The sequence below is a fragment of the Coregonus clupeaformis genome, unplaced genomic scaffold (genome assembly GCF_020615455.1).
Source record: "Coregonus clupeaformis isolate EN_2021a unplaced genomic scaffold, ASM2061545v1 scaf1227, whole genome shotgun sequence".
Lineage (NCBI taxonomy): Eukaryota > Metazoa > Chordata > Actinopteri > Salmoniformes > Salmonidae > Coregonus > Coregonus clupeaformis.
Genome location: NW_025534681.1, coordinates 96,472 through 109,470, shown reverse-complemented (window position 1 = coordinate 109,470; position 12,999 = coordinate 96,472). Strand labels below are relative to the sequence as shown.

Here is a 12,999-nt window from a genome sequence, read left to right as displayed (position 1 = left end):
AGGCTAATTGACATCATTTGAGTCAATTGGAGGTGTACCTGTGGATGTATTTCAAGGCCTACCTTCAAACTCAGTGCCTCTTTGCTTGACATCATGGGAAAATCAAAAGAAATCAGCCAAGACCTCAGAAAAAGAATTGTAGACTTCCACAAGTCTGGTTCATCCTTGGGAGCAATTTCCAAATGCCTGAAGGTACCACGTTCATCTGTACAAACAATAGTACGCAAGTATAAACACCATGGGACCACGCAGCCATACCGCTCAGGAAGGAGACGTGTTCTGTCTCCTAGAGATGAACGTACTTTGGTGCGAAAAGTGCAAATCAATCCCAGAACAACAGCAAAGGACCTTGTGAAGATGCTGGAGGAAACAGGTACAAAAGTATCTATATCCACAGTAAAACGAGTCCTATATTGACATAACCTGAAAGGCCGCTCAGCAAGGAAGAAGGCACTGCTCCAAAACCGCCCAAAATAAGTCAGACTACGGTTTGCAACTGCACATTGGGACAAAGATCGTACTTTTTGGAGAAATGTCCTCTGGTCTGATGAAACAAAAATAGAACTGTTTGGCCATAATCACAATCGTTATGTTTGACCCAGAACATATCGGACTTTCTGCCGGAATCACTGAATCACTGGACCTTTAACACTGGATCATCGCAACTAGCTAGCTGCAACCGAATGGATGTTGTGGTTGGCTAATCAGCCTTGAGCTAGCCTCGAGTCAGGCCCATCTCCCGGCTATCTACCTCTCTGTCAACCGGACGGGACCTCCTAGTGTCGACACGGAGCCCCGCCGATCCATCACGACTGGTCTGCCGATGTAATCATCTGTGGTTTCAACAGGCTTCCCGTTGCGACGACCACAAAGATCCATCTGCTAGCCACGGCCCGCTAGCATACGCAATTCAACAGCCGTGCTTCCTGATCGCCTGTGCTGTAGCACCAATTCGAACTGCTCTCGGACTCACATTGCTGTTCACTGGACCTTATGATCACTCAGCTGCACAGCTGATGCCTGCTGGACTGTTCCTTTACACGGTACCCTGTCCTGTTTATCTGTTTAGCCTCAGCCCAAACTTTCATCGCCATTACCAGTTGTTGTCTTAGCTCTCTCGAATAACACCTGTGATTGCTTTATGCCTCTCTCTCATGTCAATATGCCTTGCCTATTGCTGTTCCAGTTAGTTCTTATTATACAATTTCACTGTAGAGCCCCAAGTCCCTCTCAAACTGCCTCAAATAGCTCCTTTGTTCCACCCCTTATACACGCGGAGACCGGCTCAATCGGTGCCTCCAGTGATGCTATCTCTTTCATTGTTACCCAAAGCTTAGGTTTACCTCCACTGTACTCATATCCTTCCATATCCTTGTCTGTACATAATGCCCTGAATCTATTCTACAACGCCAGGAAAATCTGCACCTTTTATTCTCTGTACTCAACGCACTAGAAGACCAGTTCTTAAAGCCTTTAGCCGTATCCTTATTCTAGTCCTCCTCTGTTCCTCTGGTGATGTAGAGGCTAACCCAGGCCCTGCAGCCCCCAGTATCACTCCTACTCCCCAAGCGCTATCATTTGTTCACTTCTGTAACCGTAAAAGCATTGGCTTTTTGCACGTTAAAGTCAGAAGCCTCCTCCCTAAGTTTGAGTTATTCACTGCGTTAGCACACTCCGCCAACCCTGATGTTCTAGCAGTATCTGAATCCTGGCTTAGGAAGGCCACCAAAGATTCAGAAATGTCCATCCCCAACTACAACATTTTCCGTCTAGGTAGAACTGCCAAAGGGGGTGGAGTTGCAATCTACTGTAGAGATAGCCTGCAGAGCTCTATCATACTATCCAGGTCTGTGCCCAAACAGCTTGAGCTCCTACTTTTAAAATCCACCTTTCCAGAAATAAGTCTCTCACTGTTGCCGCTTGCTACAGACCCCCTCAGCCCCCAGCTGTACCCTGGACACCATATGTGAATTGATTACCCCCCATCTATCCTCAGAGTTCGTACTGCTTGGTGACCTAAACTGGGATATGCTTAACACCCCGGCCATCCTACAATCCAAACTAGATGCCCTCAATCTCACACAAATTATCAAGGAACCTACCAGGTACAACCCTAAATCCGTAAACATTGGCACCCTCATAGATATCATCCTGACTAATTTACCCTCTAAATACACCTCCGCTGTCTTCAACCAGGATCTCAACGATCACTGCATTATTGCCTGCGTCCGTAACGGGTCCACGGTCAAACGACCACCCCTCATCACTGTCAAACGCTCCCTAAAACACTTTAGCGAGCAGGCCTTCCTAATTGACCTGGCCCAGGTATCCTGGATGTATATCGATCTCATTCCGTCAGTAGAGGATACCTGGTTGTTCTTTAAAAGTGCTTTCCTCTCAATCTTAAATAAGCATGCCCCATTCAAAAAATTCAGAACTAAGAACAGATATAGCCCCTGGTTCTCCTCAGACTTGAATGCCCTTGACCAGCACAAAAACATCCTGTGGCGTACTGCATTAGCATCAAATAGCCCCAGCGATATGCAACTTTTCAGGGAAGTTAGGAACCTATATACACAAGCAGTTAGGAAAGCAAACGCTAGCTTTTTCAAACAGAAATTTGCATCCTGTAGCACTAACTCCAAAAAGTTTTGGGACACTGTAAAGTCCATGGAGAATAAGAGCACCTCCTCCCAAGCTGCCCACTGCACTGAGGCTAGGAAACACTATCACCACCGATAAATCTACAATAATCGATAATTTCAACAAGCATTTTGCTACGGCTGGCCATGCTATCCACCTGGCTACCACTACCCTGGCCACCAGCTCTGCACCCTCCGCTGCAACTTGCCCATGCCCCCCCGCTTCTCCTTCACACAAATTCAGACAGCTGATGTTCTGAAAGAGCTGCAAAATCTGGACCCCTACAAATCATCTGGGCTAGACAATCTGGACCCTTTCTTTCTAAAATTATTAGCCGAAATTATTGCAACCCCTATTACTAGCCTGTTCAACCTCTCTTTCGTAACGTCTGAGATCCCCAGAGATTGGAAAGCTGCCGCGGTCATCCCCCTCTTCAAAGGGGGTGACACTCTAGATCTAAACTGTTACAGACCTATATCCATCCTGCCCTGCTTTTCGAAAGTTTTTGAAAGCCAAGTTAACAAACAGATCACCGACCATTTCGAATCACACCGTACCTTCTCCGCTATGCAATCCGGTTTCCGAGCTGGTCATGGGTGCAACTCAGCCTTGCTCAAGGTCCTAAACAAAATTATAACCGCGATCGATAATAGACAGTACTGTGCAGCCGTCTTCATCGACCTGGCCAAGGCTTTTCGACTCTGTCAACCACTGCATTCTTATTGGCAGACTAAATAGCCTTGGTTTCTCAAATGACTGCCTCGCCTGATTCACCAACTACTTCTCAGATAGAGTTCAATGTGTCAAATCGGAGGGCCTGTTGTCTGGACCTCTGGCAATCTCTATGGGGGTGCCACAGGGTTCAATTCTTGGGCTGACTCTTTTCTCTGTGAATATCAATGATGTCGCTCTTGCTGCCGGTGACTCTCAGATCCAACTCTACGCAGACGACACCATTTTGTATACATCTGGCCATTCATTGGAAACTGTGTTAACAAACCTCCAAACGAGCTTCAATGCCATACAACACTCCTTCAGTAGCCTCCAACTGCTCTTAAACACTAGTACAACTAAATGCATGCTCTTCAATCGAAAGCTGCTGGCACCCGCCCACCCGACTAGAATCACTACTCTCGGCGGGTCTGACCTAGAGTATGTGGACAACTACAAATACCTAGGTGTCTGGTTAGACTGTAAACTCTCCTTCCAGACTCACATTAAGAATCTCCAATCCAAAGTTAAATCTAGAATCGGCTTCCTATTTCGCAACAAAGCCTCCTTCACTCATGCTGCCAAACATGCCCTCGTTAAACTGACTATCCTACCGATCCTTGACTTCGGCGATGTCATTTACAAAATAGCCTCCAACAATCTACTCAGCAAATTGGATGTAGTCTATCACAGTGCCATCCGTTTTGTCACCAAAGCCCCATATACTACCCACCACTGTGACCTGTACGCTCTTGTTGGCTGGTCCTCACTACATATTCGTCGCCAAACCCACTGGCTCCAGGTCATCTATAAATCACTGCTAGGCAAATCCCCGCCTTATCTTAGCTCACTGGTCACCATAGCAACACCCACCCGTAGTATGCGCTCCAGCAGGTATATCTCACTGGTCATCCCCAAAGCCAACACCTCCTTTGGCCGCCATTCCTTCCAGTTCTCTGCTGCCAATGACTGGAATGAACTGCAAAAATCTCTGCAGCTGGAGACTCTTATATCCCTCACTAACTTTAAGCATCAGTTGTCAGAGCACCTTACCGATCACTGCACCTGTACACAGCCCATCTGAAATTAGCCCACCCAACTACCTCATCCCCATATTGTTATTTATTTTGCTCATTTGCACCCCAGTATCTCTATTAGCACATCATCTCTTGCACATCTATCATTCCAGTGTTAATACTAAATTGTCATTATTTTGCACTATAGCCTATTTATTGCCTTACCTCCATAACTTACTACATTTGCACACACTGTATATATATTTTCTGTTATATTTTTGACTTTATGTTTTGCTTTACCCCATATGTAACTCTGTGTTGTTTTTTATCGCACTGCTTTGCTTTATCTTGGCCAGGTCGCAGTTGTAAATGAGAACTTGTTTCTCAACTGGCTTACCTGGTTAAATAAAGGTGAAATAAAATAAAAAATGTTTGGAGGAAAAAGGGGGGACTTGCAAGCTGAAACACGGGGGTGGCAGCATCATGCTGTGGGGGTGCTTTGCTGCAGGAGGGACTGGTGCACTTCACAAAATAGATGGCATCATGAGGAAGGAAAATTATGTGGATATATTGAAGCAACATCTCAAGACATCAGTCAGGAAGTTAAAGCGTGGTCGCAAATGGGTCTTCCAAATGGACAATGACCCCAAGCATACTTCCAAAGTTGTGGCAAAATGGCTTGAGGACAACAAAGTTAAGGTATTGGAGTGGCCATCACAAAGCCCTGACCTCAATCCTATATAACATTTGTGGGCAGAACTGAAAAAGCATGTTTGAACAAGGAGGCCTACAAACCTGACTCAGTTACACCAGCTCTGTCAGGAGGAATGGGCCAAAATTCACCCAAATTATTGTGGGAAGCTTGTGGATGGCTGGCTACCCGAAACGTTTGACCCAAGTTAAACAATTTAAAGGCAATGCTACCAAATACTAATTGAGTGTATGTAAACTTCTGACCCACTGGGAATGTGATGAAAGAAATAAAAGCTGAAATAAATAATTCTCTCTACTATTATTCTGACATTTCACATTCTTAAAATAAAGTGGTGATCCTAACTGACCAAAGATAGGGAATTTTTACTAGGATGAAATGTCAGGAATTGTGAAAAACTGAGTTTAAATGCATTTTGGTAAGGTGTATGTAAACTTCCGACTTCAACTGTACCTGCGTCAAATATATCTCATTGCATTGCATGCTAATTGCATAAAATCTCTAGGTGTGTTTTTTTTTTTTCCATAGGAAAGGGGACTCACCCAACATCAAGTGAAGGGGGGATACATCATTTAAGATAGCTAGTGACTGAGGATGAAAAACCCAGTGACCACTTGATTTCCTCCTATACCCATATTTAGATTAAATGCACTTGATTTTTCATCAGTACTGTGTGAATGCCAAGCCCATTCAATCTATTTTATACTCAGCGGGTAGGGGCGTACTTCAGATCATTTGTCTTACATTTACATTTACATTTACGTCATTTAGCAGACGCTCTTATCCAGAGCGACTTACAAATAGGTGCATTCACCTTATAGCCAGTGGGATCACCACTTTACAATGTTTTTTTTGTTTTTGGGTTGGGGTTTGGGTTGGGGTAAGGGGGGGGGGGTAGAAGGATTACTTTATCCTATCCCAGGTATTCCTTAAAGAGGTGGGGTTTCAAATGTCTCCGGAAGGTGGTGAGTGACTCCGCTGTCCTGGCGTCGTGAGGGAGCTTGTTCCACCATTGGGGTGCCAGAGCAGCGAACTGTTTTGACTGGGCTGAGCGGGAACTATGCTTCCGCAGAGGAAGGGGAGCCAGCAGGCCAGAGGTGGATGAACGCAATGCCCTCGTTTGGGTGTAGGGACTGATCAGAGCCTGAAGGTACGGAGGTGCCGTTCCCCTCACAGCTCCGTAGGCAAGCACCATGGTCTTGTAGCAGAATGGTTTCATGTCAGCTTGGTTGCATCCCCCCATTTTAATGTGTAAGAAGGTATTTCACAAAGATACTGCCATTTCTCATTTAGTTTGCTTCACCCCAGAAATGCAAATCAGTTGTCAAAATCAGTTTTCAGAGAAAATACATAGATGTATGTACAGTACCAGTCAAAAGTTTGGACTCACCTACTCATTCAAGTGTTTTTCTTTATTTTTACTATTTTCTACATTGTAGAATAATAGTGAAGACATCAACATTATGAAATAACACATATGGAATCATGTAGTAACCAAAAAAGTGTTAAACAAATCAAAATATATTTTATATTTGAGATTCTTCAAATAGCCACCCTTTGCCTTTATGTCAGCTTTGCACACTCTATGGAGAGTCCTGGATGGCAGGAAGCTTGGCCCCAGTGATGCACCACCCTCTGTAGCGCCTTCCGGTCGGGTGCCAAGCGGTGATGCAGCCAATCAAAATGCTCTCAATGGTGAAGCTGTAGAACTTTTTGAGGGCCCATGCCAAATATTTTCAGCCTCCTGACGGGGAAGAGGCGCTGTTGTGCCCCCTTCACAACTGTGTGGGTGTGTGTGAACCATGTCAATTCCTCAGTGACGTGGACACCGAGGAACTTGAAGCTCTCGACCCGCTCCAGTACAGACCTATCGATGTGGAAGGGGGCGTGCTCTCCCCTCCGTTTCCTGTAGTCCATGATCAGCTTCTTTGTCTTGCTGACGTTGAGGGAGAGGTTGTTGTCCTGGCAACACACGGCCAGGTCTCTGACCTCCTCCCTATAGGCTGCCTCGTCGTCGGGAGCAAACTTGATGATCAAATTTTATTGGTCGCATACACATATTTAGCAGGTGTTATTGTGGGTGTAGCGAAATGCTTGTGTTCCTAGCTCCAACTGTGCAGTAATATCTAACAATACACAACAATACACACAAATCTAAAGTAAAATGATAGCATTAAGAAATATATAAATATATAAATATTAGGAAAAGCAATGTTGGAGTCCGGAGTATACAGTGCCTTCGGAAAGTATTCAGAACCTTGACATTTTACACATTTTGTTACGTTACAGCCTTATTCTAAAATGGATTACATTTTTTTTAATCGTCAGCAATCTACACACAATACCCCATAATGACAAAGCGAAAACAGGTTTTTAGAAATGTTTGCAAATGAAAAGTGAAATACCTTATTTACATAAGTTTTCAGACCCTTTGCTATGAGATTCGAAATTGAGCTCAGGTGCATCCTGTTTCTATTGATCATCCTTGAGATGTTTCTACAAATTGATTGGAGTCCACCTGTGGTAAATTCAAGTGATTGGACATGATTTGGAAAGCCACACACCTGTCTATATAAGGTCACACAGTTGACAGTGCATGTCAGAGCAAAAACCAAGCCATGAGGTCGAAGGAATTGTCCGTAGAGCTCCGAGACAGCATTGTGTCGAGGCACAGAACTGGGGAAGGGTACCAAAACATTTCTGTAGCATTGAAGGTCCCCAAGAACACAGTGGCCTCCATCATTCTTAAATGGAAGAAGTTTGGAACCACCAAGACTCTTCCTAGAGCTGGCCGCCCGGCCAAACTGAGCAATCGGGGGAGAAGGGCCTTGGTCAGGGAGGTGACCAAGAACCCAATGGTCACTTTGACAGAGCTCCAGAGTTCCTCTGTGGGGATGGGAGAACCTTCCAGAAGGACAACCATCTCTGCATCACTCCACCAATCAGGCCTTTATGGTAGAGTGGCCAGACAGAAGCCACTCCTCAGTAAAAGGCACATGACAGCCCGCTTGGAGTTTGCCAAAGGACACCTAAAGGACTCAGACCATGAGAAACAAGATTCTCTGGTCTGATGAAACCAAGATTGAACTCTTTGGCCTGAATGCCAAGCGTCACGTCTGGAGGAAACCTGGCACCATCCCTACGGTGAAGCATGGTGGTGGCAGCATCATGCTGTGGGGATGTTTTTCAGCGGCAGGGACTGGGAAACTAGTCAGGATCGAGGGAAAGATTAACGGAGCAAAGTACAGAGAGATCCTTAATGAAAACCTGCTCCAGAGCGCTCAGGACCTCAGACTGGGGTGAAGGTTCACCTTCCAACAGGACAATGACCGTAAGCACACAGCCAAGACAATGCAGGAGTGGCTTCGGGACAAGTCTCTGAATGTCCTTGAGTGGCCAATCCAGAGCCCGGACTTGAACCCGATCAAACATCTCTGGAGAGACCTGAAAATAGCTGTGCAGCAATGCTCCCCATCCAACTTGACAGAGCTTGGGAAGATCTGCAGAGAAGAATGGGAGAAACTCCCCAAATACAGGTGTGCCAAGCTTGTAGCGTCATACCCAAGAAGACTCGAGGCTGTAATCACTGCCAAAGGCGCTTCAACAAAGTACTGAGTAAAAGGTCTGAATACTTATGTAAATGTCATATTTCAGTTTTTTATTTTTAATACATTTGCTAACATTTCTAAAAACCTATTTTTGCTTTGTCATTATGGGGTATTGTGTGTAGATTGATGAGGGGAAAAAACAATTTATCAATTTTAGAATAAGGCTGTAACGTAACAAAATGTGGGAAAAGTCAAGGGGTCTGAATACTTTCCGAAGGCACTGTATATATATATATATATATAGACATGACATGATTCTTGGTTGGTGAGCGGACCCCAGACCTCACTATAATACACAGTGTTCTTGGGGACCTTCAATGCTGCAGACATTTTTTGGAACCCTTCCCCAGATCTGTGCCTCGACACAATGTTATCTCGGAGCTCTATGGACATTTCCTTCGACCTCATGGCTTGGTTTTTGCTCTGACATGCACTGTCAACTGTGGGACCCTATATAGACAGGTGTGGGCCTTTCCAAATCATGTCCATTCAATTGAATTTACCACAGGTGGATTCCAATCAAGTTGTAGAAACATCTCAAGGATGATCAATGGAAACAGGATGCACCTGAGCTCAATTTCGAGTTTCATAGCAAAGGTTCTGAATATTTATGTAAATAAGGTATTTCTGGTTTTTATTTGTAATACATTTGCAAACATTTCTAAAAAACAGTTTTTGCTTGTCATTATGGTGTATTGTGTGTAGATTGATGAGGAAACATTTTTATTTAATCAATTTGATAATAAGGCTGTAACGTAACAAAATGTGGGAAAAGTCAAGGGGTCTGAATACTTGCCAAATGCACTGTATATGTGTATATATATATACAGTGAGGGAAAAAAGTATTTGATCCCCTGCTAATTTTGTACATTTGCCCACTGACAAAGACATTATCAGTCTATAATTTTAATGGTAGGTTTATTTGAACAGTGAGATACAGAATAACAACAACAAAATCCAGAAAAACGCATGTCAAAAATGTTATGAATTGATTTGCATTTTAATGAGGGAAATAAGTATTTGACCCCTCTGCAAAACATGACTTAGTACTTGGTGGCAAAACCCTTGTTGGCAATCACAGAGGTCAGACGTTTCTTGTAGTTGGCCACCAGGTTTGCACACATCTCTGGAGGGATTTTGTCCCACTCCTCTTTGCAGATCTTCTCCAAGTCATTAAGGTTTCGAGGCTGACGTTTGGCAACTCGAACCTTCAGCTCCCTCCACAGATTTTCTATGGGATTAAGGTCTGGAGACTGGCTAGGCCACTCCAGGACCCTAATGTGCTTCTTCTTGAGCCACTCCTTTGTTGCCTTGGCCATGTGTTTTGGGTCATTGTCATGCTGGAATACCCATCCACGACCCATTTTCAATGCCCTGGCTGAGGGAAGGAGGTTCTCACCCAAGATTTGACGGTACATGGCCCCGTCCATCGTCCCTTTGATGCGGTGAAGTTGTTCTGTCCCCTTAGCAGAAAAACACCCCCAAAGCATAATGTTTCCCACCTCCATGTTTGACGTGGGGATGGTGTTCTTGGGGTCATAGGCAGCATTCCTCCTCCTCCAAACACGGCGAGTTGAGTTGATGCCAAAGAGCTCGATTTTGGTCTCATCTGACCACAACACTTTCACCCAGTTCTCCTCTGAATCATTCAGATGTTCATTGGCAAACTTCAGACGGGCATGTATATGTGCTTTCTTGAGCAGGGGGACCTTGCGGGCGCTGCAGGATTTCAGTCCTTCACGGCGTGGTGTGTTACCAATAGTTTTCTTGGTGACTATGGTCCCAGCTGCCTTGAGATCATTGACAAGATCCTCCCGTGTAGTTCTGGGCTGATTCCTCACCGTTCTCATGATCATTGCAACTCCACGAGGTGAGATCTTGCATGGAGCCCCAGGCCGAGGGAGGTTGACAGTTCTTTTGTGTTTCTTCCGTTTGCGAATAATCGCACCAACTGTTGTCACCTTCTCACCAAGCTGCTTGGCGATGGTCTTGTAGCCCATTCCAGCCTTGTGTAGGTCTACAATCTTGTCCCTGACATCCTTGGAGAGCTCTTTGGCTTTGGCCATGGTGGAGAGTTTGGAATCTGATTGATTGATTGCTTCTGTGGACAGGTGTCTTTTATACAGGTAACAAGCTGAGATTAGGAGCACTCCCTTTAAGAGTGTGCTCCTAATCTCAGCTCGTTACCTGTATAAAAGACACCTGGGAGCCAGAAATCTTTCTGATTTTAGAGGGGGTCAAATACTTATTTCCTTCATTAAAATGCAAATCAATTTATAACATTTTTCACATGCGTTTTTTCTGGGTATTTTTTTTGTTATTCTGTCTCTCACTGTTCAAATAAACCTACCATTAAAATTATAGACTGATCATTTCTTTGTCAGTGGGCAAATGTACAAAATCAGCAGGGGATCAAATACTTTTTTCCCTCACTGTATATATTTGTTTTTGTTTATATGTGATGGGATGTATAGACATTATGGACAGTATGTGGATAGAATATGTAGTATATCTGAAGAATACGTAGGATAGAATATAGTATATATAGAGCAATAGTTGAATAGGTGGTATTGACTAGAATACAGTATATAAACAGGCAGTGGCTCGGGTTGGTTGATGTCCTTGATGATCTTTTTGGCCTTCCTGTGACATCAGGTGCTGTAAATGTCCTGGAGGGCAGGCAGTGTGCCCCCGGTGATGTGTTGGGCAGACCGCACCACCCTCTGGAGAGCCCTGCGGTTGCGGGTGGTGCAGTTGCTGTACCAGGAGGGGATACAGCCCGACAGGATGCTCTCAATTGTGCATCTGTAAAACTTTGTGAGGGTCTTAGGGGCCAAGACATATTTCTTCAGCCTCCTAAGGTTGAAGAGACGCTGTTGCACCTTCTTCACCACACTGTCTGTGTGGGTGGACCATTTCAGATTGTTAGTGATGTGTACGCCGAGGAACTTGAAGCTTTTCACCTTTTCCACTGCTGTCCCGTTGATGTGGATAGGGGTGTGCTCCCTCTGCTGTCTCCTGAAGTCCACGATCAGCTCCTTCGTTTTGTTGATGTTGAGTGAGAGGTTATTTTCCTGGCACCACACTCCCAGAGCCCTCACCTCCTCCCTGTAGGCTGTCTCGTCATTGTTGGTAATCAAGCATACTACTGTTGTGTCGTCTGCAAACTTGATGATTAAGTTGGAGGCGTGCTTGGCCACGCAGTCATGGGTGATGTCAGGGTTGAGTGTAGATGTGTTGTGGAATCATGCGCAGGACACACAGAGGCTTCGTACTGACGTCTTTAGTGAAGACAAAAGAACAAGCCAAACACGGCAACAGGCAACCAGGCAGGCAAGCGAACTTTACGCAACTCGGTAAAGTGCAAAACAAAGGCGCACAAAGTGCGGAACTCTCTCTAAACAAAAATACAGAGAGAACATAAACAAACTAGCACACAACGTGACAACGAACAATTACACACAACACATGACAAAACTCAAGATAACTATATAGGACGCATAATGAACACTAACAAGGAACAGGTGTAACAAAACAGACAAAACCAATCAAACATCGAAACATAGAACGGTGGCAGCTAGTACTCCGGAGACGACGACCGCCGAAGCCTGCCCGAACAAGGAGAAGGAGCAGCCTCGGCCGAAACCGTGACAGGTGAACAGGGAGTACAGGAGGGGGCTGAGCACGCACCCTTGTGGGGCCCCAGTGTTGAGGATCAGCGAAGAGACTGATGGAGATGTTGTTTCCTACCTTCACCACCTGGGGGCGGCCCGTCAGGAAGTCCAGGACCCAGTTGCACAGGGCGGGGTTCAGACCCAGGGCCTCGAGCTTAATGATGAGCTTGGAGGGTACTATGGTTGCTGGTTTTCCTTTTGTAGTACGTGATTGTCTGTAGACCCTGCCACATACGTCTCGTGTGTGATCCGTTGAATTGCGACTCCACTTTGTCTCTATACTGATGTTTTGCGTGTTTAATGCGCGAATGCTGCCGTCTATCCACGGTTTCTGGTTAGGGTAGGTTTTAATAGTTACAGTGGGTACAAAATCTCCTATACACTTCCTGATAAACTCAGTCACCGTTTCAGTGTTTTCGTCTAAATTATTTTCGCAAGCTGCCCCAGAACATATCCCAGTCCGCGTGATCAAAACAATCTTGAAGTGTGGATTCCGATTGGTAAGACCAGCGTTGAATAGTCCTTAGCACGGGTACTTCCTGTTTGAGTTTCTGCTTATAGGAAGAGAGGAGCAAAATGGAGTCGTGGTCAGATTTGCAGAAAGGAGGGCGGGGGAGGGCCTATAACTATCCCGA

The 12,999-nt window shown here is 45.1% G+C and overlaps 1 protein-coding gene across 1 annotated transcript in view; it reads left to right on the top strand.

Annotated features, from left to right (window-relative positions):
- LOC121558896 (alsin-like) overlaps window positions 1-12,999 on the top strand; it is a 115,532-nt gene that overhangs the window by 25,117 nt on the left and 77,416 nt on the right. The gene's annotated exons all lie outside the window — the stretch shown is intronic.